The sequence below is a fragment of the Cricetulus griseus genome, chromosome 4 (genome assembly GCF_003668045.3).
Source record: "Cricetulus griseus strain 17A/GY chromosome 4, alternate assembly CriGri-PICRH-1.0, whole genome shotgun sequence".
NCBI lineage: Eukaryota > Metazoa > Chordata > Mammalia > Rodentia > Cricetidae > Cricetulus > Cricetulus griseus.
Window position 1 is genome coordinate 170,787,910 of NC_048597.1, and position 27,919 is coordinate 170,815,828.

General features: G+C 46.2%; 1 long non-coding RNA gene across 1 annotated transcript; it reads left to right on the forward strand.

Moving 5' to 3' along the window:
- The first annotated feature begins 2,942 nt into the window (after window positions 1-2,942).
- On the forward strand, window positions 2,943-26,146 carry LOC107978238. The gene is made up of 4 exons (XR_003485201.2): window positions 2,943-3,231; window positions 7,658-7,756; window positions 18,259-18,496; window positions 25,133-26,146. It is a non-coding gene; the product is annotated as an uncharacterized LOC107978238 (long non-coding RNA).
- The last annotated feature ends 1,773 nt before the right edge of the window (window positions 26,147-27,919 follow it).

A 27,919-nucleotide genomic window follows, 5' to 3' on the forward strand; every position in this document is an offset into this window, starting at 1 on the left:
ATGTCTAATAACAGAATGATGTAAAATTATTCCAGTTTTGAGATTAAATTTATAAACAGATGGTAGGCTCCATATTGCTGGCTGATATGCATGCACTCTCTCTCTCTCTCTCTCTCTCTCTCTCTCTCTCTCTCTCTCTCTCTCACGCACGCACGCACGCACGCACGCACGCACGCACACACACACACACACACCTGGTGAAATTAACTACCATGTTCCAAAAATAGGCCCATATGTCGAGAAACTGAGTGAGGCCTCCAGCTAATAGCTAGTGAGAAAATGAAACCCTCAGTTCAACAGCTGTGAGAAACTTAAATTTTTCCCACCACTCATGGGTGCAGACTCCTCCAGCTGGGTCAATGCCCTGATCACAGCCTTTGAAGAAACGTTGATGCAAATCCTTCAGGCCACTTACCCTCACACTCTGGCCCCAGAAGAAATAGGAAGTAATAAATGTCTATTTTTTAAGACAATAATAAATGAGGTTACTTTTTATTCAACAACAAAAAAAATTAATACATGTATGGTAGGAGGTGATATGAAATGCAGGGAAATCACACATGGGCATGGGGAAATTTAGGGGCATAATGGAGGTGTTCATGACCTTGTATGATGTGGTGGCTTCACAGGTGTCTGTAAAGTTAAAGCATAGGCATGTGTATGCTTCACATGTATGCGGTCTATTGCTCAAAATTACTCCTTAGTAAAGATGGCCTATGAAAGAATGCTAGAAAATCAGAGATCAGATTAACAGTATTTACCAGTGGACTCAGCAGTATCAAGGGCATTGGCTGATGGTAACTATCAGTCTGAGACTTCAAAACCTGTGTGAGTATGGAGAAACAGGGATGGGCTAGTAGAATTTTAACACTAACAAGAATGATAGGGGAATTCATGGGAGAACGCAGCCCTGAAAATGCTGCTTTGATGAAACACTGGGAGCCAAAACCTTTTAGAATAGACCAGAAGAGGGGGAGGGGGAGAAAAAGAATAGATGAATGAATAGGTCAAAACAAAATGAAAGAATCGGGGACCCTACATTTGGTCCTCTTATCCATAGGAATTGGTTTCAGGACCTTCCTTGGGTACCAAAATCAATACAAAATAATGCCAGACTTACATATGCCCTGTGCCCATCCTCCAGCCCCTTACATATAGTCTCTAGATAGACAATTACTGGCTATGCATACAGTCTCATATTGTATTTCCTAAGGAACCTGACAACAGAAAAATTCTATGTATGTTAGATACAGCCAAATTTTGTCAATGTTTCTTTCTTTTTCCACTTTTGTATGTGTCATACACTTGTGTGCATGTTTGCATGGGTGTGCACACAGGCATTGTACACACATGTGTACAATGTGTTCCCACATCCTGTGGAGGCCCAAGGTTGATGTCAGAGTGGATGATCACTCTTCTACATCATTCACCGAACCAGGGTCTCTCAGTCAAAACCAGAGCTTGCCAATCAAGGTAGTGTTTTTAGCCAGCTTGCTCTATGGGACTTCCTGTTTCCATCTTCAGAGGCTAGAATTAGAGGCAGGCCACCAAGCCCACCTGACGTTTACCAGGATCTGAGGATCTGACCTCAGGTCCTCATGCTTGCATGGCAAACTCTTTAAACACTGGGAAATCTCTGCAGCCTTCATATATAATATGTATTCATCTTCGGTTGGTTAAACCAGTGGATAAACTGCATAAACAGCTCTTTTGAGAAGTTTTGTTGCAGGGGCAAGGAGGGAATTGTGATCTTAGCTGGAGGGAGTGTGAAGTCAAGGAAACAGGCTTTAGAGATAGGGATCAATAAGGCCTGTTTATACGCTGACGGGTCGGGGGTCTGATCGGTACAGAGGTTTCTGATGATACTGTACTATCTGGAGAACAGTTAATGAAAGAGACAAGCCCTCGTGTAGGCGAGACCCACTAGTCAGAACAGTGTGCACACGGTGGCCTGCGGCTTCCTGCCAGGCCACAGGAACATGACCCACAGGGCCAAGGCCTTTCCTTTAATTCTTGCAGGCAAGTGACTCATGCGTTGGGTCTGCGGAGGGTTGCTCGCTGCTAAGCTAATGAGTGAGTCATGGAGGGTTACTAAAATGTGCTGCTCATAAACTAAAATTGCCAGGACTCCAGCTGTGCCCTCTGCAAGGAATCTATCTGCCATACAGCACAGCACTTAGCAACATTGTAAACCACTGCTGAGGCTTCCGCTGGGAAGAAGGTCTTGTGGTCAGTCCTTCACCCTGGTCCCCTGACCTGGCTGGCCGCTGTTCTTCCTATTTGCACTGCAACAGTCTCTTTAAATTAGCTTTACCATTATCCTGTAGCATGTTGTAGGTTGCTAGATTAAAGTGGAAGTACTTCAGTGACCCAGATTTGCATAATGTTTACCTTCAAATTCTCCCATATTAGACCTCAAGGTCACGAGTTTCATGTCCAGATCCCCAGCACCCACATAAAAAAAAAAAACATGCATGAAGGTGTGTGTCTGCAATCCCAATGCTGGGAAGGTGGGAGAGTCCTGGAGCTTGCTGGCCTGCAGCTTAGCCTAATAGGGAAGTTCCAGGTTGGGTAAGAGACCCTGTCACAGGAAATAAAGTGAAAAAAGTTAGAGAAAGATACTTGGCACCAACCTCTGGCTCCACACATGTGTGCATGTGCACCTGCAAACAAACCACACAGACAGGAAATATATGTATTATGGAATGTATGTATGTGCCGTATATACGTGTGTGTGTGTGTGTGTGTGTGTGTGTGTGTGTGTGTGTGTGTGTGTGTGTGTGTTCCTCAGGAGAAGCCTTTGTACCAGCACAGAGTTGACACCTCTCCAGTCACATCAGCAGCCAGTTTTTTTATATTCCAGTACGGTTCCGCTGCCCCTCCCCCGCCGCATGCCCATAGCACCATCTTCTGCTCTCTGCCCTTAAGGAGAAGCCCCAGGAGTCTGTGGCTTTGCTGCTCCAGGATTAACATCCTGTTCTGGGCTTCAACTTTCTTTTTTCCTCCTCCCCTTTTCTCCTTTGGCTTCTCTCTCCATTCCCCAAGATTTACTGTTCTAAATATAACTTCCAACAGGTGTGCAGCCAGGACATGGAAACTGTGCCCAGCTGTCCCCCACACGTGGACACTCTCCAACTGGCCTGCTGAAATTCTAGGCTCCAGCACCCTCATCGGGTGAGGATGGCCCTCCCTAGGTCCTGAAAGTGAGGAGAGCAGCTTCTCTTTCCTGAGGTATGGGAGCGGGTGTGCAAGCTATTGGATCCGAGGGACCAGTTCATCCAGCAAGTAGGAGTTTTCCCACTTGTACCAAGTGGCTATTCTATATCCCTCCCTCTCCTACTCCCCACTCCCTCCCTTTCTTTCTCTGTTTCTGTCTGTGTGTGGGGTGTGTGTGTGTGTGTGTGTGTGTGTGTGTGTGTGTGTGTGTGTGACCCAGAGTTCAGTATAAACACTCAATTAAAAAAGACACAAAGGGAGGTTGTAGGTAGGGGAGGAAGAGAGAAAAAGGAGCATTGGAGGAATAAAGGTCATACAGTTCTGCCCTCAGCAAACGTGACCCAACAGTGGGTGCTAAGGAACCACAGCAAACTGCAGTAAACATTGCCCTACTTGGTACAGGGAGGTTGGGGGGTAGGGAGCAGCCTCTGCTGCCTCGTGGAAATTCGGGCCCTTCACCATCCAGAATGCCGAGTTCAGTTAAAACCTCCTTAAGTTGCTTTCAGATTGTGTTTTGTTACAGCATCAAAAGAGTAGGCCCCTTTACTCTTCCTCCTAGGTGTGTATGTTTCCACCTAGGGAGGAAATTCTATCTGTAGAGACTTATCCATTAGCCTGTAGTCTTCATGGAATGAGACTGACATACGTGTCAGAGTATGACCCCTGCTCTGGAGATTAATAGAGGTCAATATGTGTCTAAATAAAGAGCAGGCTAGTCTTAGCAGTCTATGAACTATGGAAAACTCGAAGCTCCAGCATCCAAGAAGGGGCCAGAAAATCTTCCTGGATACAACCCAAAGCCTCATGGGAGTAAGCAATCAAGTGAACTCAAGACAGAAGTGCTATGTTATCTGCATATCCCCAAGCTGCAGGCTTGGCCCCAATGGCACACCTGTGCACTAACCCACCCAAGCTACATCCAGCCTCCAGGCCTAGTCTGGGTCATACATCCTGGGCTCTGGTCCAGTCTGAGGCAGCCTAGAATCTCACACCTGGTACACACCAATGAAAGAAGTCTACATGCCTCCACCCCATCATAAATACACAAATAATATGAAAGGCCAAGTATGTGCCCCCCCAAAGAAAAAACCCACCAGTCCTATTGAAGTGTTCTGCAATATGAGCTACCTAGACGAATCCCAAGGACATATAACTTTTAAAAAATCATAAGCTTCATCAAAAATGTCAAGGAGTTTAAAGAAAACATGAACAAACAGCTCAATGAACTCAAAGAGAATAATAAGCACCTGAGTGGTACCCAAGAAAACACAGGCACATGGCTGACGGAAATGACAATCAGGGTCTTGGAAACCGGATTCAGTAAAGACATAGAAGTATTGAACAGAGTGTTAGGTCCCAGTGTGCGCCCAACAGTTGCCACCTGTTTCTGAAGAATTAAGTAGATTTGTTCAATATTGGTCATGGTTAGAATTTGAATACCAAGGGGTACTGGTCATTCATAGTAGAGAAATGCAAGTACAGATGAGAAGTTGGGGTGACCACAATAGGACTGTGTTTGTAGAAAACAGTTACACAAATTCTAGTCAACCCTGAAGGTATGCTCATGATTCATGGCTTGGTGACCCTGCTCGACTAGTGTTTTACTCATATTAAAATAGACTTCCTACTTTGGACTAACCACACTGGAGTCACAAGTGCTGCCTCTGTGACAGGGTAGTGTGGATATAGTTGTATGTTACTCCCGCAGTTAGCAGAAAGGAGAGGGGCTAGGTAGCACAAGCTCACGCCCATTCTTTTCCTCTCTGATGTTTCTCTCTTCAGAAACAAACACACGGCTTCATTACCAACAAGCCCAGAATAAATTAATACGAGCTGAACTCCGTGAAATTAGATGCACGTTTCTAATTAGCAGGAGGGTCCCCAGATACCAGGTGGTCTTTATCAGGGGTTCTCTTCTTCTCGAGAAGGGGGTGGCCATTTGTGATCTCAGAAAATTAAGCCCTCCCCTTCACAGTGTCTACAGAGGGGTTTCCAATGGAAGTGTAAATGTGAATTTCCTCTGGCCACCTGGAAGATCATTTTGAAGCTGTGAATCCTGAGCACACTCCTCATTAATTCCACCCCGTGATTGGGAGAGATTGTGTGATGCTGTGATTTCTGTTTTCAAAGGAGTCGTCTTTGATTAATAACATCTTCCGCTTAGTTGGCACCCTCCTCCAAGCAGTTCAAAGTGGTTTTGAGACTTTTGGTTTTTAATTCCCATATCCTAGGGAAACAGAGCCTGGGAGAGAATGCAGCTACCTTCTAAACAGACAAGTGAGAGAGACTTCGATTGTGGAGCCAGAGGCCAGGAAAGAGGGATCAAAGGGACCAGTGTGAAACAGCAGGCCAGTGACAGCCCCAGAGCATCCTGATTCCGATTTTAGTTTTTACCTCCAGTCTACCGACCATGCCAATTATTTTCCAAAACTCTGAAATCTTCAGACCAATGGGGCTTAAAGCAAGGGCTCAGGAGGCCTGACCCTGCCTCATCTAGAGGTTCACTAAGTAGCTTAGAAGAGCAAATGTTTGCTCAAAGAAGAGTGGTTCCTTGCCTGCAGCAGCTAGACACCCACCCACCACAGCTCACTCAAAAACATATCCAGTTATTGGAACTAGTGTGCTCCAGATATTGTTATGGGTAGGAGAGATATGGAAGTAAATAGAATGAGAAATAAATCCTTTACCATTCCAGAGACTATTCTAGTGAAAAATGTAAACAATAAACAAGGAGGAAAAGTAAAATAAGAATTTTGTATGTGCGTATGTATTTTCATGGATGCATGTACAGATATGCATACATCCTGTGTGTGTGTGTGTGTGTGTGTGTGTGTGTGTGTGTGTGTGTGTGTGTGTGTAGGTCAAAAGACAATCGAGGGTGTCATTGCAGGAACTTAACTACAAAGCCCCCAGATATCCTCCGATCTCTGCCTCGATTTCCATATGGCTGGGATTACAAGTGTGTAACTGCTTTTTAATGTGTACTCTGGGGATAGCTCTCAGATCCCCTCACATTTACAAGGCAAGCACTTTAAAGGCTAAGCCATCTCTCTAGCCCCAAAATATATGTGATAAGGAATACCAGAAATCATGGACATATTTATCAAGGGCAATTTTCAAGGATTGAAAATGTCAATACGAGACTGAGTTGTGGTAACCTGAGAGCGGTACCCCGAAAGAACCCTTGGAGGAACAGAAGGTCACAATGAATGGTGAAGAAGTAACAGGGAAAAAACATGGGCAGATGTTTGCCATTGTCTCTTTTGAATTAAATTCACTCCTCTTGGCCTCTGTTTAAAAAATTGTGAAACTATTCTTCAGAGGACTGTAGAAATTAAATTTAATTCATACGGGACTGTGGCGATGGCTCAGTAGTTAAGTGAACTGACTGTTCTTCTAGAGGACCAGAAATAGATCTCCAGCACCCACATAGCAGCTCACAACTATCTGTAACCACAGTTTCAGGGGTGTCCAGAGGATCTGATATCCTCTTCTGGCGTTTGTAGGCACACACACACACACACACACACACACACACACACACACACACACACACACACACACTAAAATCTTTTAAATAAATCTTTAAAAAGGAAAAAGAGGAAGATGACTCTGGAAGTATCAGAGAGACTAATGAGACTGCCTGTGCTTCACATAAAGAAAGTGATATCCAAAAAGGCCAGGGTCCCTGTGGAACAATTCTTGTTGCCCCACATAACCCAGAAACAGAGGTTGATGGAACTTCTTGGGCTGAGTTCCTATTGATCCAGAAACTGATGTATTGAAAAAAAAAATTACTTGACCTCAATACACTTAAACTATAATGGTGAGACAGAAATGGGATATGCCAAGGAACCAACTCCCCCACCCCTGTTTTAAAAGAAGGCAAGTGGGAGGAATCTCATCCTAGCTTTATTCTGCTGCTGTGACAAAACACTCTGACCAAAAGCAAGTTGGGGGGGTGCGGGGGCTTATTTGGATTATACTTCCAGGTCAGGATCCATCCAAATAAAGTCAGGGATTCAAGTAAGAACTGAAGCAGAAAACATGAATGAACTCTGCTTGCCCTCTTGCTAGCACGCTGGCTTGTGCCCAGCTGACTTTTCTACAGAACCTGAGGTAGCTGACCTAGAGCATGGTGCTGCCCAAAATGGGCTGAGTCCTCCCACACCAACCATCCATAAGATAGTCTCTTATGGATGAGGCCACTGATATGAGAAATTCCTCCGTTTAGATCCCCTCTTCCCAGATGTGGTGGTTTGAATAAGAATGGCCCCAACAGGCTCGTATATGTGAATGCTTACTCACCAGAGAGTAGAGCTCTTTGATAGGAGTAGAAGGATTGGGAGGTGTGACCTTGTTTGAGGAAGTATGTCACTAGGGGTGAGCTTTGAGGTTTCTAAAAGCCCATATTAGGTCCAGTGTTTCTTTCTTTCTCCAGGCCTGTGGATAAGGATGTAGCTCTCTCAGCTATTGCTCCAGCATCATGCATGCCACCATGCTCCCTGCCATGATGATAATGGACCACACCTCTGAAACTGTAAGCAAACCCCCAATTAAATTCTTTCTTTTTTAAGGGTTGCCTTGGTCATGGAGTCTCTCCACCATGTAACAGTGATTATGACAGGAGATGATTCTAGGTTGTATCAAGATGGCCACAAAAAATTGTGAGACAGTGATTGAAATTTAGCTGGGTAGATATCTTCAGTCTCTTCAACTCCAGGAGCAAAAAGCATTACTTGACTGCACCCATTCTCTCCATGCTAGGAATGCTTTCCTGATACATTGGTCCTCTCTTTCTCTTGTTTATTGTTTTGTTTTGTTTTTGAGGCAGGCTCACTTTGAGTGGACATGGAACCCAGTATGTTGCCCAGGTTGTTCTTGAAATCATGATTCTTCTGCCTTTGCCTCCTGAGTGCTGCTGAGGGACTCCTGAGGGCCACCAAGTATGACCTGTGTTGTTCTTGATTCTTGGTCCCATACACTGCACTCTGGGATCCACCCCCTGGGACATCTTTCTTTCTAAAGATTAGTGGGTCAGATTTTCATCGGGTAGCTCAATCTCTGAATAATTCCTACCTAACTTGGAAGCCTGGGGTTCTCTTTTTATTTTACTATTTATAGCCCTTTTGAATCCAAACTATTGGGGGTTGTTGTTGTTGCTGGAAAATTTCTCTTTAAAATTCTGTAAGTTTCCCATAAATCTGATTTTGAGCCATTCCACAGCTACAAAGGCCACATTCATCACACTTTCCAAACTGGCCTTTTCTACTTTGAGAAGATGTGTGGGCTGTGTTAGAAGTCTATTCCTCCATCTGAAAGGACCTACAAGGTCCCACCTTAAGTCTTTCCACAGGGCAAAAAGAATGTCACTGCTTCAATACCCTTCCATCCTTTGCTCAGAGACTGCTTCTTATTTTGAGAATCTTTGGCTGGAAGACTGTCCTGGACTCGGTCTATGGCCTCCACCTTCTGTCTGCAAACTGAATAACTCCTGGACCTCCTCTCTTTTACAATGCTTATCTTGTGCAACAAAAAGAAGCCAACGGGCACATTCAACATTGGCCATGGGAATCACCTCAGCCAGGTTTGCAAAGAGTTCCCTGCCTACATTCTCTCCTCTCCTTAGCACTAGTTGTCTCTCCACAAGATAACACACTGCCCTCCCTGCATCCACCAGCAGCCATTTTCCCCTGCTGTCCTTCAGTCAACCACTAGCAGTCCCTGCACCATCCTTCCAGCCTCCAGCCATCACCCAGTCCCAAAGTCTGTCCACATGTTATGATAGTAGCACCTCTAGGCCTGTGTACACATTTCTATTTCAGCCTTGACACATTAAAAAAAAAAATCAACCTCCAAACTTAGGGCCCTGAACTCAGCAGTCTAGGTGTGCCTGCTCTGTTGGGAGATTTGTCTCCGTAACACATGGCTTCTGCTGAGTCACTCATGGACTGCTGAGTCACTCATGGACCCACAGCCAGCTGCTGCCTCAGCTGGGAGTGGAGGGACTGAGAGGGCCTCACTGACATGCTTAGCCCTGGGACAACTGACAGGGCTGGGGTGGGCTGGGCCCCACTCCCTCTGTGCAGGGTTTGTTCTCTTCCTAGGGACCTGCACAGCTCCTTTGGGAAGGAAAGCAGAGGCTGCAAAATTCCCTAAAGACGAGACTCAAAGCTTGCACGTTCCCCTTATCCCTTTAGCTGCATCTTACTTGCTTGAGTGAGTGGATTACAGCACAGCAGCAAACTATACAGGAGTGGGAATTGAAGTTCAGGGGATATGGGATGCTCCAGGCAAAGGGGGGTGTGACTCAGAGTAAGGGCTCAGTGGCTATGGCAAATGAGCAAATAAACATGTACTTTCCACACCAAATGAAGAGTCACTCATAAGGAGAGAGAGAGAGAGAGAGGGAGGGAGGGAGAGAGGGAGAGAGAGAGAGAGAGAGAGAGAGAGAGAGAGAGAGAGAGAGCTCACAGCTCTTTCCTGGTATCATCACCATACCCTTACCCTAGGCCCCAGCATATACAGCCTTCCTTTGCCCATTCACATGGACATGGAAGAGCCAGAAAAGGCCATCAGAGCAGCCACAGTGGGCATCTCGAGTGTCAATATGACTGGGTTACCCTGGCTGGAAAGGACTCTCTTCTGAAGTCCAGAAACACAATACTTTCCCCATGGGGCCAAGACAGATGGCTGGGCAAGGGACAGAAAGGGGACAAGACGGTGGGCCAGACTTTCCCACTACCATATGGTCTCCTGCTCCCAGAAATGTCTTCCCAACCCCACAGTCAAAGGTGGGCAGAGTAGGAGGGCCCTGTCCCCACCCAGGTGGGAAGGTAGGCCTGGAGAGGGGGCCTGGGGCCTGGCATCCAGCTTTAGAGTCTGGCTGTCCCAGGCACCGAGGAAAGGGTACAGGGCAGAGGGTGGAGAAATAGGGAAGTTGACCTTTCCCCAGGGAAATTCTTAACAGAGCCTTCCCTTCCTGACCTGCTGTCAGCGTTGGTGGTCAGGGTTGGGAGTGTCTCTGAGTCCCACACCTGCCATGTTTCCCCAGCCCATTAGAAAGGAATCCTATCCCCTTCCCAATCCTCAGGGTGTGCACACCGTCCCCAGCTCCTGCCCCAGCTGGAAACTGGGACTGCCCAGGCACAGCCTCATCCAAGCTACCTTCCCTCAGCTCCTCACTCTCACCCACCCCAGCCCTGCACAGCACCAGTCCCAAAGTACATAGCCATTCAGTCATGTGCCCTGAGTTAAGTCCATGCAGGAGAGCAGCTTGTGCCCAGCCCTGCCCTTGGGTCCTTGCAGACCTGGACAAAAGGTCATTTCCTCTTGACAAGCAGATGGATGTTTTTCCTCTCAGGAGAGGCTCTTTAAAGCCTGAGAAATATTGTCCCCTCCAGATCCAGAGCATCTCTGAGGGCAGGGACACTGTATCTGAGGTCTCCCTCTCTAGCCACCACCTCTTCCCTGGAATTTTCCATAAATCTTTGGGTGACAGAAAGGAAAGAACAGAGAGGGGGATGAGCAGATAGAAGTGCACATACAGGAGCATCCCTGTGCCCTATACAAGCTCCCACACATCCCACTCCTACATGGCAGACATGCCATGAGTGATTAACACTAGTACACACATGCTATAAGCATGTGAGCATGCACACACACACACACACACACACACACACACACACACACACACCAGCATGTGTATTAGTTACTTTTCTGTTGCTATGATAAGACACTGAAGGGTGTAATGATTTCACTAGACCCAAGACAAATGATAAATGGGTGTTTTATTGTGGAACAACTTACACAGAACAATAAAGAACCACTTGCTGCCTGTCTCTGCCCCTCCAATCCAATCTGCAACCCAAAAGAGAGAGCTCAAGAGGGAGATCATGACTCACAATTCCGTCCACACCTAAAGCCACACCCAAAGGGATGTGGCCACTGTTACAAGTTCACAGGCAAGATGCCGCTACAAGACACCATTGTTTGGCTGGAACCTCCAGCTCACTCCTGCTTGATCTGGAAAGCTCCATTCCTCTCTCTCCAAACCCCACCCTCTCAGAGAATCTCCAAGAAAGAAAAGGCACCAAAAAGCCCAGCCCTACATTCTTGGCTGTTGTGGCAGCTCCTCCCCTGAAGTTTCCAGTAGCCCAAGACCCCGCCTAAAGCAGTCAGTTTTTTTTTACCATACTTGGGCACAAACCTTGCTTGTGGAGAACATTATCACCCCCTCACCTACAGGGTACATAAGCTTCTTGCTGTAGTTTGGCCGAGTGACTTCTCTACTCCGATCGCTGGGGCTGGAGGACTCACCTGGGAGTTGCTTTGCTCAAATAAAGCCGCTCTTTTTGCTTTTTCAATCCAGCTTGATCAGGCTTACTGCATTGGTGGAGAAACCTATTATCATGTTACACAGAAAACCTATTAAGCATGATCAAGGCAACCTATAAAAGAAAGTGTTTATTTGGAGCATACAGTTTCAGAGGGGTAGAGCTCAGGGCAGAATGAAGGTAGCAGCAGCAGGTCTCTGGAGCAACAGCTGAGAGCTCACACTGGGGATGACACAAGTCTTTTGAAGCTTCAAAGCCCACCCCCAGTGGCACGGCTCTTTCAATGAGGCCACACCTTCTAATCCCCACCAACTGGGGACCAGGCATTCAAACATATGAGTCTGTGGAGAACATTCTCATTCAAATCTCTGCATTCCACTCTTTGGTCCGCATAGGCTCATGACCATACCATAATGCAAAATGCATTTAGTCCAACTTTACAAGTCTTCATAGTCTTTCAGTTTCAACACTGTTTAAAAGTCTGAAGTTCAGAATCTCTTCTGAGACTTAACACAATCTCTACAAATCCCTGTAAAATCACAAGCAAATCAAATGCTTCCGACACACGATGGCACAGAATATACATTACCATTCCAAAGGGGGGAGAGAAGGGCATGATGAGGAAATACTAGATCAAAAGAAGACTGAACCCCAGCAGGGAAACTCCAAGCCTGTGCCATGTCTGATGTCAGAGGGCTTAAGTGGCTCCACCCTTTCAGCTTTGCTGACTCTAATACTCCTTTCTCCTCTCTCTCTCTCTCTCTCTCTCTCTCTCTCTCTCTCTCTCTCTCTCGGGCTGGTTCCATTCACTCTCTGCAGCTCTCCTTGGCAGATGTCTCACAGCTCTGGCATCTCCAACATCCTGGGGTCTCTAACACAATCCAGGCTTCACTTTTACAACTTCACACAATGGCCTCTCAAGGCCTCTTGCCCTCAGAGGGCCTTCGTTCAGGGACTGCCCAGACATACATTGCAAGGCCTCAGCAATTCTCCTTAACCAAGGAGGAAAATTCCGCAATCCAATTTCTTATATGTCTTTCGTTTGTCTACAGGCAGACATGGAGGACATGCCTTGCCTGGGATGAGCCTGGCCCCTTTGACTCACATTTGCAGCAGCTCTCCTTTGTTGTTGCCTTTTGGGAGCAGAAAAATTCCTTTTACAAATTGTAAGGTTAGCTGAGTGGGGTCTTGCCCTGAGGGCATCCCCCCCCCTTTATTCCACTTCTGGTCAGGCCTTACCTTGATCTCCTTACCTCTTTCAGCACAAACCTTGGCTCTAACATTAAATTTCCTGGCATTCTTTTTTTTCTTCAAACTATTCATTTTGTGCTTCTTTTTGGTCCTACTTGTTCTTTTTCGATGTAGACCTGTGTAAGAGTAATCACTAAGCTGGGTGTTGGTGGCACAAACCTTTAATCCCAGCACTCAGAGGCAGAGGCAGGTGGATCTCTGTGAGTTCAAGGAAAGCCTGGTCTTTCCAGAGAGAGTTCCAGGACAGGCCCCAAAGCTACACAGAGAAACCCTGTCTCGGGGGGGGGGGGGGGGGGGAGTAATCACTAACAACCATGTGACAGAGTCAATATTAGGCTGTCTTAAAATCTTCTCCACCAACGAATTTACTTTTCAGTTCAGCCTTACACAAATTCTTAGGACAAAGGCAAGAGCAGCCAAATTCTTTGCCAAAATAATACAGGAATAGCCCCTATTCTGGTTGCTGCTGAAGTCCTTGCTGTTATGTTTTTATTTAAAAAAAGGAAAAGAGAAAGCTTCAAGATGAGACATGTTGACTAGTTTATTATAAGGGCCCGGCAGAGTAGGGAGACTAAGAGAAGAGGAACAGGGGTAATGGCTGACCGCCATGGCCGGTCGCCATAGAGGCAGATAGAGTGCATAGGTGAGAGAGAGCTAAGAAGAAACAGAGAAGGAGAGTAGAGAAAGAAAGCAGAGAGAGAGAGAAGCAGGAAAGTTGGGACTTTTAAAGGGAAGACTGCGCATGTGCACTGAGGTTCCACGCATGTCCAGAGTCATCATGGGTGATGGGTGATGTGGTGATGACGTAGCACGTTTTCTTGTGCGTTCTCTGACTGTTGTCAGGGGGCAGGGTCTGTCTCTTAAAGAGGTAGAGCCGATCAGCGTCAAAGCCTGAACCTTTCATTCCCACCTCTACTTATTATTTTAAAAGGTGGGGTGTTAGACATGGCAGGTTAAGGAATAAGGGCGTCGAATTCTCAAGACTGCTTCCTGCTGATGTGGGGGTGTTGACCATCTTTGGAGGACCCGAGAAGGTTGGGGTGCTGCCACGTCATGGGGTATCTGGTTGTTTCACTGAAGTCCAGGCTGTACAGAACTCCCTGATGCCTCTTAGACCTGTTTGTTTGGATCCAATTCAGCTCCCTGGAACTTACAAGAATCCTTAGAGTTTGTGGAAACATAAGTATTAGACACATTAGCAGCATATTCATGTTAGAAGCAACTTGGCTGAAAGCATTACCATTTTAAAATTGACAGATTTTTTTTTTTAGGACAATGAAAAGCATCTTAATCTTGACCTTGTAGTTATGATCGTATAGTGGTATTATAGGACTTTACTATGAACAGTAGCATGAGAAATAGAGAAATCAGGAACATATTTCATTCTTTTTAATGTCTCAACTCACTTTATCATCACTTAAGCCTTTTTATCCTCAGACCTTTATAACTTTAATTCATACATTTTACATTACCATCTTAGACCTTCCATTCTCAGACCTTCATAACTTGATTTATCTACCGTGTTAGACCTTTCCATCCTCAAACCTTTGTAACTACATTCTCAGATCTTCATACATCTTACACTTTCCTATCTTCACATAGATAAACCCTAAAATACCTGTTCCTGGAATCTGTTTTGCTTTAAGCTGGCAAGACTACCAGTCGTCAAAAGCATCAGAGTTCTTGAGAAGGATAAGATTTTACCTGAATCAATGATTAAAGAATAACAGAGACTTGCCAGCAGGCTGCATGGACAGCCACCCCCAAGGCCCTCCATTTATAGTAGAGGGCTGCAGGATACCTGCCTTCTTGCTGATAGCATGTGACCTGTGGATTACAGACTATAGGAAGACTCGCCTACTGTTGGCCCAAGCAACATGGGGAAAGTCGATTCCACTGTCATCTTGTCCATGGTCTGGAGTACCTTGTAGCAATTGAGGTGAAGGGCGGGGTTGCTCAGTGACTAGCGTTGTCACTGACTCGAGATGAAGTTTCTTCAGTGCCCATCAGTCTTCTTGGAGGAAATGGGGTGGAGCCAGCAGCTGGCCTATCTCTCTGTTATAAAAAGCTTTTTAACAAAACATTTTAAATGCCATATTCTCTAGATATCTGAGCATTTGAGGGCTGTCTGTTTAGTATCCCAGCAGTTAAGTTTGCCTTTAGTTAGAGAAAAATCCCTTTTCGAAATAAAAGCTGTACCTTTGTAAACGGCTTATAGGATGAACTGAGTGATATAATATTTTGTTAATTTGAAATAGACCTTTATGATTTTAAACTTTCATAAAGATACATGAGTTAAATTTAAGTTGTATAAAGATACATAGCAATTTAGAAATATGAGACTTGGCACAGTTTAATTTAAGTTTTATATAGAGTTAGATAAGTATAAAGTTAAATTACAGGTACAGAGACAAGCAGGACTGCATAACAGTAAAAGGGGGGAACTAGAATGCAATCTCTGATAGCAAACAGACAGGAGATTTAAAGGGACAGAGTAGACTTAAACAGAGGACCCTGGAAAGGCACAGTATTTAGTAAACAAGTCATGAACAACAGAGCCAGTGAAAGAAGAAATCACAGACAATAAAATAAAATAAAATAAAAAGCAAAAAGATCTGGCAGAAATCAAAAATCCAGTAGACAGGTTTGCTGGCACAGGCCGCTGGAGCTGGGCGTGTCTACAGGTAGGTCACATGACCAAGATGGCAGCCCCCAGGTCAGTCCATATAGCCAAGATGGTGGTGACCATAAGCTGCTTTTGTCTGTTTACCTGCTTGTTGGATGAAACCAGAAAGGTTCCTCTATGCATTTCCCATCGGTGAGGCAAGTGGAAAACCGGCAAAAGCTCCTCTCTGGATGCACGTCTGACCGTGGGAGTTGCCAGGGACCTGGCCCCGAAGGGGACACAGCTGTCCCCGAAACCAAAAAAAGGACCCAGTGGTCCGAACTGAAAAAGCAAAAAAAGCACCACTCCTGGAGTGGGTTCCCATGCCTGACCCTCAGGAAATGCACCCAACAAGTAAAAGAAGAAATAAAAAGCAAGATGTCTGGTGGCAGTGCTTGCCTGTGCAAGTCACTGAACTGAGTGAGCAGGCCTAAGCTAGGTCACATGGTTAGGATGGCACATGACCAAGATGGCGGCCCCCAGGTTAGCCCACATGGCCGAGATGGCGTCCCCCCCCCCACCGTAAGCACATTCTCAATTGCTGGAAGAAGTTTGTCTCCATGAGTGAGGCAGTAAGATGTGTGAAACCAATAGGACACCGGAGTCCAAACAGCAAACTTCATTTGTTGTGGAAAAATGAAAACAAAAAAACTCTCAAGCAGACACTGCCAAACAAGAAACACGGTCAGAGATAGAAGATGAGGGACATTCCCAAGTGAAAGTAAGTTCCCACTGGGAGGCAGAACTCTGCTCATTTACCTACTCGCTGGCAGTAACCAGAAGGTACCGTAAAATGTATTTCCCATGGGCGAGGCCAAAAATGGCACAGATTGCTCTGTCTGAGAGCACCCGGTAGAAAGCCTGAAAGAGGCTCAGCAGTCCGAAACCGAAAAATGGACCCAGAGTGAACTCCAAAATGGAGTGCTAGGTCTGCCCCATGGGAAAAGTTATGGGTATCTTACCGGATTGCAGCGAACAGGCAGATGAGTGAGTTCCAGAGATCCTTAGTTAGAAAAGCGTTGAGTTGAAGTGTACAGAGTTCCGGCATCTCAGGCTGCTGCAGGTAGGAGGAAGTGCCAGGAAAAGCCGAGATAGAAGTGGATTATGAGTTCAGATTTTAGGATCCCCGAAATTTCCCGTGCCCATGGCAGGAGAAGTTAGAGAGAAAGCCTATCCCACCAGCAAGCTTCGGGAGAGCTTACAGAGAAAGCCTAAATGAAGTCGGGTGCCAATGTTATGTTTTTATTTAAAAAAAGGAAAAGAGAAAGCTTTAAGATGAAACATATTGACTAGTTTATTATAAGGGCCGATCAGCATCAAAGCCTGAACCTTTCATTTGCTTCCTTCTGAAGCCTCTCTAGCTGGGCCTCCACAGTCCACACAGCACTCAGCATTACTGTCTCCCGAGCTTCTATTAGGATGGCCCATTACTCTGAATATACTTGTTCAGCTGCTTTTCTAGTCCCAAGTCCCAAAGTCTCCCATATTTATCCAAAAAAAAAAAAAAAAATCATGGTCTGCCACAATGCCCCACCCCTGGTACCACCTTTTCTATTGCTGTGACAAGAGACCACAGCCAAGGCAACTTATAAAAGAAGTTTATTTGGGACTTAGAATTTCAGAGAGGTAGAGCTTATGATGGAGGCAGAGTGGAAACACCAGGCATCATCTCTGAAGCAACAGCCAAGAGTGCACATCTTGAACCACAAGGAGGAGGCAGAGAACACACTGGAAATGGCACAAATCTTCTGAACCCTGGAAGCCCACCCTCCTCCAACAAGCCCAAACTTTCTAATCTTTCTAAACAGCTCTACCAAGTAGGGAACAAGCATTCAAATGTATGAGCCTATGAGGCCATTCTCATTCGAAACATCACAGCATCTACCCCATTTTTCACACTCAATGCAAACACACATACTCTATGAGCATGCACACACAAACACACACACACACACACACACACACACACACACACACACACGAGCATGTGTGCTCATGCTCCACATCCACATGCAGACAGACATACCATGAGCATGCACACAGATGCACACAATAGGCATACCACCACAGACATTAGTGGTAGCACACCTGCAGACACAGGAACACAAATGCCTACAGCATTGCACCCATGTAAGCGTACATACATGAGTACACCTTCCTATCAGAATCCCACAGGCGCTCACACCATCACACAGAAACAAATGCAAACACAAAGAGGCACACACATGCTGCCACCAACACATAGGCACTCCTGCAGGCATGTTTACATGAGGTTTACAATCGGAGATGCAGGTATCATGCTGGGTCGCACTGAAGCTGGGAGCACCCCTCCCTACAGCCAGGTAGTTGGCAGTAGCCAATATCTGGTGGACTATGTCCTGTGACAGGACTAATGGTTCTTGAGCTCTGGGACATACTGCTGGCCTATGACAAGGCTATTCTTAGGCAAGTGTCTGATAGCATTGCAAGCCCAGGAGTGTACAGACAGACAAGCAGACACACTCTCCCAGCTGCAGTCTGGGGAAACTGCAACACAATGTCTGAACAGTAGAGCAGCTCCCAGGGGAACCAAGGAGGCCTTAACATCCTACCCACCCCCACTGAGAGGGAGGGAACAAAGACACTAGGCCCTGCCCTCCCGACCCTTCCTTGGCTAGGAATCCCAGACTTGCTGCTCCAGCAGATTTCCAGGGATGGGAGGAATCGATGACACTCAGAGCATTTACAGCCAGTGGGAAAAGCCGTCTGGGCCTCTCTGACACCAGAAATAAATGATTCTGCCAGCAGAAAAACCACTCAGACGTGGCCAGAATGACCCACTGGAGAGAGCATTCACCTTGAAGAATGGCAGGTGCTGGAGGAAGACACTGTCTGTGTAGTCTAAAGTCTACAGCCCCCACAGCCTAAACCACAGCCACCAACAGCTCTGCCAGGCAACCTCTCATCTCCAAGGCACACATGAGGCAGAGATCTAGAGGCTCAGACCTTTCCAACATGCAGCTCTTTGAACTGGCTACCAGCAAAGGTAAAGTTTTATTTTCTTCTACAGAAAACCTGGTTTCTTTTTGCTACCCCCACCCCCACCCCAAAGCCTGCTGGAAAGCTCTAAAGGTAGAGAACAAAATGGGTACTGGTTCTTTGGCTCAGGAAGGACCCACTGCCTGCATATCTGTTCATGTGTTTCTGCACGTCCCCGAGGGATCCCACGTGTGGTCATGAGTGAGGCTGGTCAGTTACCTATGACAGTTGCAGATTTATTCCCCTTCTGCTAGAGCCTGAGTTTTCCTGCCACTGCTACTTATGACAAGCCCCCAGGCCCATCTCTGAAGATCTACCCTTCCAAATACAAAGCCTCTCCCACAAGGTTGCAAAGTAAAGGAGACCTCCCTCCAACCTTGCCACAGTGCCAAAGGCTGCTTGGGGTCTATCTATTCTCTGCCTCATGACATAAAAGCAAAGTTCTCAAGGGGAATAAGAGAGAGTTTATTCTGGAGACACTTTGAGTGACCATGGCCTGGTGACACAAGCCAATGTGGAAGCAATTTCATGAAGTTTTATAGTTTTACAGAACAAAGAAAGTCATAAAGCAAGGCAAGTTTTAAATACATTGGTGGGTACATCAGAGAGGCAGTTACAGCGAGATGGGGGAAGCTTTTCTATAGGCTTAAGATGCTAGCTAATGACATTTGTAGCTCTTTGGACTGATGGAAGCTAGTGGTCTGCTAACTTAACAAATTCCAAAAGGTTTTGTCTTTCAGTCACAAAATGTTAGTTCCAACACAAAGGTGGACAAGGAGTGGCTGTTCTGAGGACTAGAACTAGTCCAAGTTGAGGTAATTTGCTTCTGGACCAGCAATACTCCACTCACTTCACAGTCTGCAGAAAGCTTTTTTCCAGTTTTCACTCACAAGGGAAATGGTGTTTATGATAGTGACCATCTGTATTAGTTCACTGATTGTTGCTGTAACAAAACACCTAAGGCTAAATTCTTTATGAAAAAAAAAAAAAAGAGGTATATTCAACCACAGTTCTGGTGTCCTGTTGCTTTTTCTATAAGGTAAGAGCAGAGGGGACTTTCCTGTATGGAATTTCCTGTTTTCAGGAAAAGTCAGTCTGTTGGGGAATCTTTCTTCACAATTCAGCTTGCTTTTGTGGCGCTTAACATAAGTGACTCCATTTTGAGTTAGTCTGGACTGGTGGCATCCTACTGCAGGAAAGTCCAAAAGAGGGGAACCATAGAGAGCAGTGACTGGCAGGACCCACACAAACACAGCAGGAAGAAAATCACTGGGCTGTGGGCTTGAAGTATTTGTGTGTCAAGACAGACACTGGATGGTAGCAGCAGGTCAGGATGTCTTGAGACCTGAACTGCAGACATCTCTAATTCAGAGGTGAAAGTGCCCAGGGTTCTCCACACTCCCTTTATGCCTGCAGACATGGAGTAGGTACCTGCTTCTCTGAGTGTGTCTGTATGCATGTGGCCCTGAAGTCATGAATGCTGGCTAATCACTCCAGCAGCTTCAGCTAACATGTTTCCCCTATGTGTCTACCACAGAGAAAGACTTCTGACACCTCTTTCCATATAACTAGAGAAAAGAGATTGGAGACGAGAGAGAGAGAGAGAGAGAGAGAGAGAGAGAGAGAGAGAGAGAGAGAGTGCTCGCGAGTGCTCACAAATATGTATTCAAATCCGAATTATTTTAAAGTCTGACTGCAGCTGAGCTGGTTGTCCTCAGAGGATAACAGAGTCCTCTGAGGCAGAGAAACTGCTCTTTTGTTTGGGGAAAACACCTTAATGGATCTTTTAATTATGCAAAGAGAAGCCCCAGGGCTGCTCCAGGCTAGAGGATAAGAAATCAGGAAGCTAAATTGCACTGCTTAATACACCAGGAAATTTTGGAGCTATCCCAGGAGGTAACCTTGGAAAGAGGGCTCTACCAAGACAAAAAGCCAGAGACCCAAGGAAAATGATTGCTAACGAGGAGAGCAGGCTTCCTTCCCCCTCCCAGTGCCTTCTACTGGGGGACAACTTGGGTTTTCCCACAGCACATGGGAGTCACTTTCCCCAGTGTTCCCCCTAGGGGGCTAGGATGATGAGTTATATGTATGACAACTTCCAACCAGATCACGGCCTCGGTCAACAAGCACTCTGGGGGCTCCTCCCCACTCTGGGAGGTAGCACAGGTAATGATAGGATGCAGATGTGGCAAATGGCCATGGGAGGGGGGGATTCAGGACCAAGGAGTTCACTCTGCCTTGTTTGCAAGCTTGCTTCCTCTTCCAGCTTGTCACCCAAGTCATCAGTAAAATCTACCTCACTTGCTAATAACTTGGAGGGTCCTGGCTGTCTATGGGGGATGTGACCAAATGCCAAGACTTGCTCCAGTGCACATGCAAGAAGTAACAGTCACCTCTGGGCTCCACCTAAAACTAAGTGTGTTCTTTATCTTAGATTGTGTCCTTCTTTAGTGTGTGTGTGTGTGTGTGTGTGTGTGTGTGTGTGTGTGTTGGTGTGCACGCGCACGTGAGCGTATTATTTTTGTTTGGGGCTGTGTACACATGTTGCCCTCAGAGGCCAGAAGCTTCAGATCCCCTGGACCCAGAGCTGAAGGTGGTTGTGAGCCACCTGTTGTGTATGCTGGAAACCAGACTTGGGTCATCTGCAGAAACACATCTCTCCAGCCCTGTGCCCTTCTTTTATGAAAGGGCTTTGTTCTCTTGTGTCCTTGACTGACAAAAATTAAAATTCTCAACCTGTAATCACCTTTACGTTAGAAACACCTTTTCCAGGTCTTTGACAGTGTAAAGTCTGACATAAAGCCACTCTCCTGAAGGCCACTGCAGTCAGGATCGCAGGGCCCTTTTTGTGGGGACTCTGTAATGAAGCTTCCTATGGCTTCTGCAACAGCATATGTGTCTGAGTAACAAAAATACTTTTAAAGTAGCCTCGTGAAGACCTCCAGGCTCCTTTCCATATATTTCTACCACTTTCAGTCTCCACCCAAATCTTCTTTTTTCATACCTAATCCCTCCACATGATTCTTTTCATTCTATCTTTGCATATTTGGTCCAACTTTCCAAGCTGTTGAGCTCCTTGTGGGTTTAATTCTGTTATCCATGATCCAAACTACTCTTCCCATCTTGATGACATGCAAGATTAAGGCCCCTGTGACATCTATATCCTCTTAACGGCTTCTCTCATCCCTCATCCTACATGTAATAGGTCCCCACTCTAAGCCAAAACTTGCACAAAATACAGAGAAGATCAAACTGCAAAGGGGTCTCCTGTTGTCAAGGAGCTCACAGTCTGAAAGAAAGAGACACAGCAACCCAAGGGTGTGATATAGCTACCCTGTTGCTGAAAGCCACCTGGAACATGGGAAGTAGAAGGAGGTGAACCTGGGAGATCTGGGCAGGAACTCAGAGAAGAAACCGTGGGAGAGTGTGGTTTGTTGACTCACTCCTAGACTCATGCTAAACTAGCTTCCTTCCCAGGACCCCCTGCCCAGGGAATGGAGCTACCCACAGTGGACTGGGCCCTCCCATGTCAATGAATAATTAAAACAATCTCCCACAGACATGCTCATGGGCCAGTCTGGTCTAGGTAATTTCTCAGTCAAGGCTTTTCTCTCAGAAGACTCTAGATGATGTCAGGTTGATAAATAAAGCTAACTAGGACAGGCATGGATGCTGAATGTGATCCTATGAGAATGGATCATTCTAGACCTGTAAGTAGCTCTCCTGACATTACACAAAGAGAACCAATAGAGAAAAAGCAAAGCTGAGAGACAACTTTCCAAAGCCCTTGGACTTATGCATTCCTGAAACCACAACAGATCTGAATATCCACTTACACAAACCAGTAAATTTCCTTGGTGGCCCACAATGCCCTGCTGGGAGACATACAGTGCAGGGACAGGGGGGAAGCAGACTCAGAGAGGGGAAGGAGGAGGGAAGGAGAGGGCAGTGATGCATCCAGTTTGGGGCATGCTTAATGTGAGGTGTCCACAAGGTCTGCCATGAAACATCCAACATCAACAGACTTACCTGGAGTCCTTAGATGGGCCCAAGACTATTGATGAGGACACAGAATCAGACAAGACTGCCTAAGGGAAGTGACAGCTGAGTCGAGAACCAAGAATGATGTGAGGGAGGAGGCCACCAAAGAAAAAAGGGAGAGTGCTTTAGAAGGATATTAGGCACACAAAGACATCAAGGCCTAGAAGGCCTGGTCCTGGCTCTAACATTCTGGCTACTTTTTTGAAGCCAGGGAGAGAGAGAGAGAGAGAGAGAGAGAGAGAGAGAGAGAGAGAGAGAGAGAGGGAGGACCCCACTCCTGCATGTGTCTGTTATGAATCCCCAGAAAGCTATGCAAGGAACCAGTCATGGGGGGGGCACAACACATTTTCTTGTTAACTTTGAACATCACAAATGAAAAACAAAAGCCTCTTAACCCAGTGATGGTCCTGAGAGAATAAGGCACTCTGTATGACAACCCCCATACTAACAAAATAATAATTAGGATTATTAAATGAATAGATCAGAATTCCATACAGAAAATATTTACTCAAGCAAACCCTCCTCGATTCAATAGCTCTTTCAATTAATTTTTTCTAAAATTTTGGATTTCCATTGACTAATCTGCAGTATTTAGAAGGATTTGTAAACCACTTGCCAAGCAGTTAAAAATGTGTGAAATGTCTTTGCCAGAAAGATCCATGGGGACCTTTGCAAGAACATACAAAGAGAGGCTGTGAGGTATCCGAAGTCCTACCCTGTCACAATGGGACACCATTTTCTCGGGCACTGGTTCATCAACCACTGGAGCGAGTGTACCCTGTAACCTACCCCTAGCATCCTAGAGTTTCCCAGTATCCTGGCAATTTCTGAAGCCCAGGGGGAGTGGGGAGCTAGCTCCTCAGCTATCCAATGGGCAGTCCTTTGAAGGCAGCCTCAAGGATTCTAGCAGCTGGTAAGAGTCGCACGATGAAGGTGTGCTGTGGTGCGTTGAACACTTCACTATCAAGCCTGCCCACTCGGAGCACGGAAGTTTGAGTTACTCTGAGGGTGCTTTTAGGCATCCTGTATCTGGCAAAGCCTCTGATGTAGAAAGAAAGGCAGAATGAACCCTGCCATCCCTGCATCTGTGAGCTGAGGATGCTTTGGGCTTTCGAAGAAGTGGCAACCCCCCTCCCCCCCCCCCCCCCCCCCGCCTTCCCGCAGCATGTCTGTTTCCACAGGACCGGCCTGGAGGCTGCCGGCAGGAGAACCGAGCTAAGTCCTTAGCACTGTTCTTGCCACAGAGAAAGTTACCACTTGCACCTCCATGGAGGAAGATAGAAAGTCAAATCTGATGTGATCCGGCCGTCACAGAAACCCCATTTCAGCAATGGACAGCCAAATCCTTACGAAAAAGCTTCCCTTCCTGGAGCTGCAATCTTACTAAGCCTATGGGTGACTCCCCTACAAACACATCTTTAATCAACCAACCAATCAACCCAGGGCCCAAACCCTCGACCACCTCCCTTACCAGTCTTCAGCTAATCTCCTCACTTGAAATCACACCAGGACTAGATTCGGAGCACTGTAGCCAGGAGTGAGGGTCAGAAGGCAAGGGGTCGGGACAGTTTGTACTCTTCCAGTAGAGGGCAGCAATGAGCAAGAACCAAGACTTTCAAATCTACTTGCTTATCCATGGAATATTGCAGAGGAAAACCTTCGTTCTGTTTAAATTGGTGACTGTCCAGCACCAGGAAGAACTTTTTACACGGGAAGATTTTGACCAGCAGAATCCACCCACTTGGGCACTCACATACTTGCTTGAAACAACGAGTAACCCATTGTACTTTTGCAAGATGGCAAAGGCAATAGCACCAGGCCTTTTGGCAACTTGACTTTGACATCCTCTCACCAGAAGTGGAATTTGCATCCATCCCTCTGATTTCCAAGGAGCCCACGTCTGTCCACAGCACAACAGGAGTCACCATGTCAGTTTCAGGAAGAGGCCCCAACTGTGCAAAAACCCTCTTCTCCCTGCACTTGCACTGTTCACTCTTGGGGTTCTCTCTCTCCAAACCCTGCCAATGGACTAACTATATACAGTATCCTTGATGCTTTAGCGCTGAGGACCTTGACCCTAGAGAGACTAGTCTCTCCATGGCTACCTCCCATAGAAAGACTAGTCTCTCTAGGATCAAGGGGGGAAAGAGATAAGGAGGGAGGAAAGAGGGAAGGAAGGAAGGAAGGAAGGAAGGAAGGAAGGAAGGAAGGAAGGAAGGAAGGAAGGAAGGAAGGAAAGAAGGAAGATGACTCTTCATCTCCTAATAGCCATCGACTGCCTTGGGGACACCTAGAGGTAGAAACTGATGCCCCTGTGAACATGCCTTTGATTAACCAACCAAGCTATCCAGGGCCCCACACACACCCCAGTCACTTCCATTAGCAAGCTCACACACACACACACACACACACACACACACACACACACACACACACACACAGCTAACATTCTCCCCACCCTAAATTAAAACAAGTCAGGCTCTGGAGACCTAGATATCATCCTATATACAACCTGAAATCCCTCCAAATTATTCAAATAATCCAGTTGTAAACTTAGTCAGTGTATCTACCCTGCCTCACAAAGTTTTCCTGTCTCCACCAGCCTTGATTCTTCCCACCGTGGCCTCTACAATGTATCCTGCTTCTATGACAACTATTTCCACATCGGTGCATCCTACCACATCTGATTAAAATAAATCCTGAGGACACTTCAGAATTACCAAACTAAATAAGAAGCCCCAACCACAGGAAGAGGACACATGAAAGCAGGGCAGTCGGCAGCCACTCGGACAGCTTATGTCAGGTGCCAACAATGAGTGGGACTCTCGGACATCCTTACAAACATTCAGGGCCGATAACAACACCTCACTGCAGTTATACTAGAGAGTGCTAAATTATACTAAGGAGTGCTAAACTGAGCCCAGTCAATCACAGAAGCATGAATTTCTGTCTAAACCTTTATGGCCTGGGAGCACACACGCTACAGATGACCAAAGTGAGCACGATGGTGTCACTGCACAATGACATTTCATTGTAGGATGTGTTCCTATAAGAAAAGATCACCATGAGTGGTCCTGTAGCACCCAACTGCAGTGCAAAGTGTAAGGCATGGGCAGCATCAGGGACTGTGTTAGAAATACAGAATTCAGCAGCTAGGGGATAGTCAGTCAGTAACATGCTTGCAATGCAAGCAGGAGAGCCTGAGGTCAATCCCCAACAGCCACAGTTGTAATCCCCACACTGGGGAGGTAGAGACAGGTGGATCTCTAGAGCTCACAGTCCAAACAGCCTAATCAGTGAGCCCCCAAGCCCTAGTGGCAGACCCTGTCTCAAAATACATGATGGGGAGCTGAAGAGATGGCCCAGCGGTTAAGACCACTTGTTACTCTGCCAAGGGACCTGTGTTTGTGTCCCAGCACCCACAAGGTGGCTCATGAACATCTGTAACTCAAGTTCCAAGGGATCTAACACCCTCTTCTGGCAACCATGGACACCAGGCACACATATAGTACATAGACATACATGCCGGCAAAATACCTGTCTTAGTTTCTATTACTGCGACTAAACACCATGACCAAAAAACAAGTTGGGGAAGACCACGTTTATTTGGCTTACACTTCCAGATCATAGTCCATCATTGAAGGAAGTCAGGACAGGAATTCAAGCAGGGCAAGAACCTGGAGGCAGGAGCTGATGCAGAAGCCATGGAGGATGCTGCTTACTGACTTGCTCGGCCTGCTTTCTTATAGAACCCAGGACCACCAGCCCAGATATGGCACCACCTACCATTGTCTGGGTCCTCCCCCATTGATCACTAATTGAGGGAATACCTTAGGACTGGATCTCATGGAGGCATTTCCTCAGCTGAGGCTCCTTCCTCTCTGATGACACACAAAACCAGCCAGTATAATACCCATAAAATAAAAAATAAATTAGCCAAAAAAACATTTTAAATTAAAAGGACATAAGATGGGGTCTGACCTGATGGCTCTGAGTGTGAATTGCTTGCTTTTGAGATTGATCCTGGAACCCATGTAAAAATGGAAAGAGAGAAATGACTCCAAAAAGTTGTCCTCTGCCCCTCCACACACTACGACATGCATATTCACATACACATGTGTCTCTTACACACACAATAATAAATAAATAAACGCAACCAAGGAAAATGGCTTCTGAGAAACATAACACTTGAACTGACCACTGGCCTTTACATGCATGCATAAACATGTGTATGTACAACTATAAACATACATACATGAACCTGTAAATACATGAACACACACACACACACACACACACACACAGGTCCCAAACCTCATCATACTAGGTGAGAGTCTTCATTTTAATGAGAGCCCCTAAAGAACAGTAGCACACAAAAGAATAAGAAGCGTTGACATGGCAACGTGGCTACATCTGCCCAGGTGCCCTTGGCTTCTGTCCTGGTTGATGAGTTCATCACCCAGCCTCTATGCACACACCTTTTTCCTGAGCTGCTGTGTGCTATGGAGATACATCTGGGAATCAACTTGCATCCCCTGCCATGACCAGCCCAATGTCTAGCTAGAGCAGGAGGGGCAAGCCTGTTCATTTGTGTGGAGATGGAACAAGCCCTAAGATGTGAATTCCTCGAGAGCATCAGGGCCTGAGACTCCCTCTGAATTCCTCCTCTTGATTTCTCTCCTTCTCTATCCTGCTCCTCAGTTCCTTCCTGTGTCTCCTGGGAGCACTTTCTTCACAAGTCACCTACACAGGAATCCTCTTGAGACGTGCAGCGTGCATCTAAGGGAAATAAAAAAAAAATTTCAACTAGTTAGAATTTAGTGCTGCCAACACAGGCTCGTCCACGGTTGATGAATGGATTAGAGTAGATGGGACTGGGTGGAGGGGGAAATGGAAATAGATGGCTCTTTCATAGAGCTTTGCTATAGAGGGGCACTTAAAAAAAATAACAAAATGATCAGACATTGAAGAGAAATGAAACTTGTATTGTTTACATAGCACAGTATCCCCAAATTTAGCATCTTAAATTTGTGTGGTTTATTATGCAATGACAGGAATTCCTCAGGGTGGTCCTGGCTCAGGGGCTGTAGTCAGAATGTCAGTCACCGGAAGCCTGGGCAGCTGCTGCCTCCAAACCTACTCATAGCTTTTAGCCAGAGGTGTCAGTTCCTCTCCACTTAGCCACCCCCCTGGGGTAGGGGGCACTGCTCAGGACATAGCCACCCCCAGGCGGATGATGAGCGAGACAGGTGTTTATGAGCACACAGACAGGAACTGGTCAGGACACACTGTCAGAAGCTGTGAAAACCTTTAACTCTTGGGAGTGGGATGGGAGGGTCACAGCTATGAAGCTGATAAAGGCCGACTTCTGTATCATACAGTTCACTAT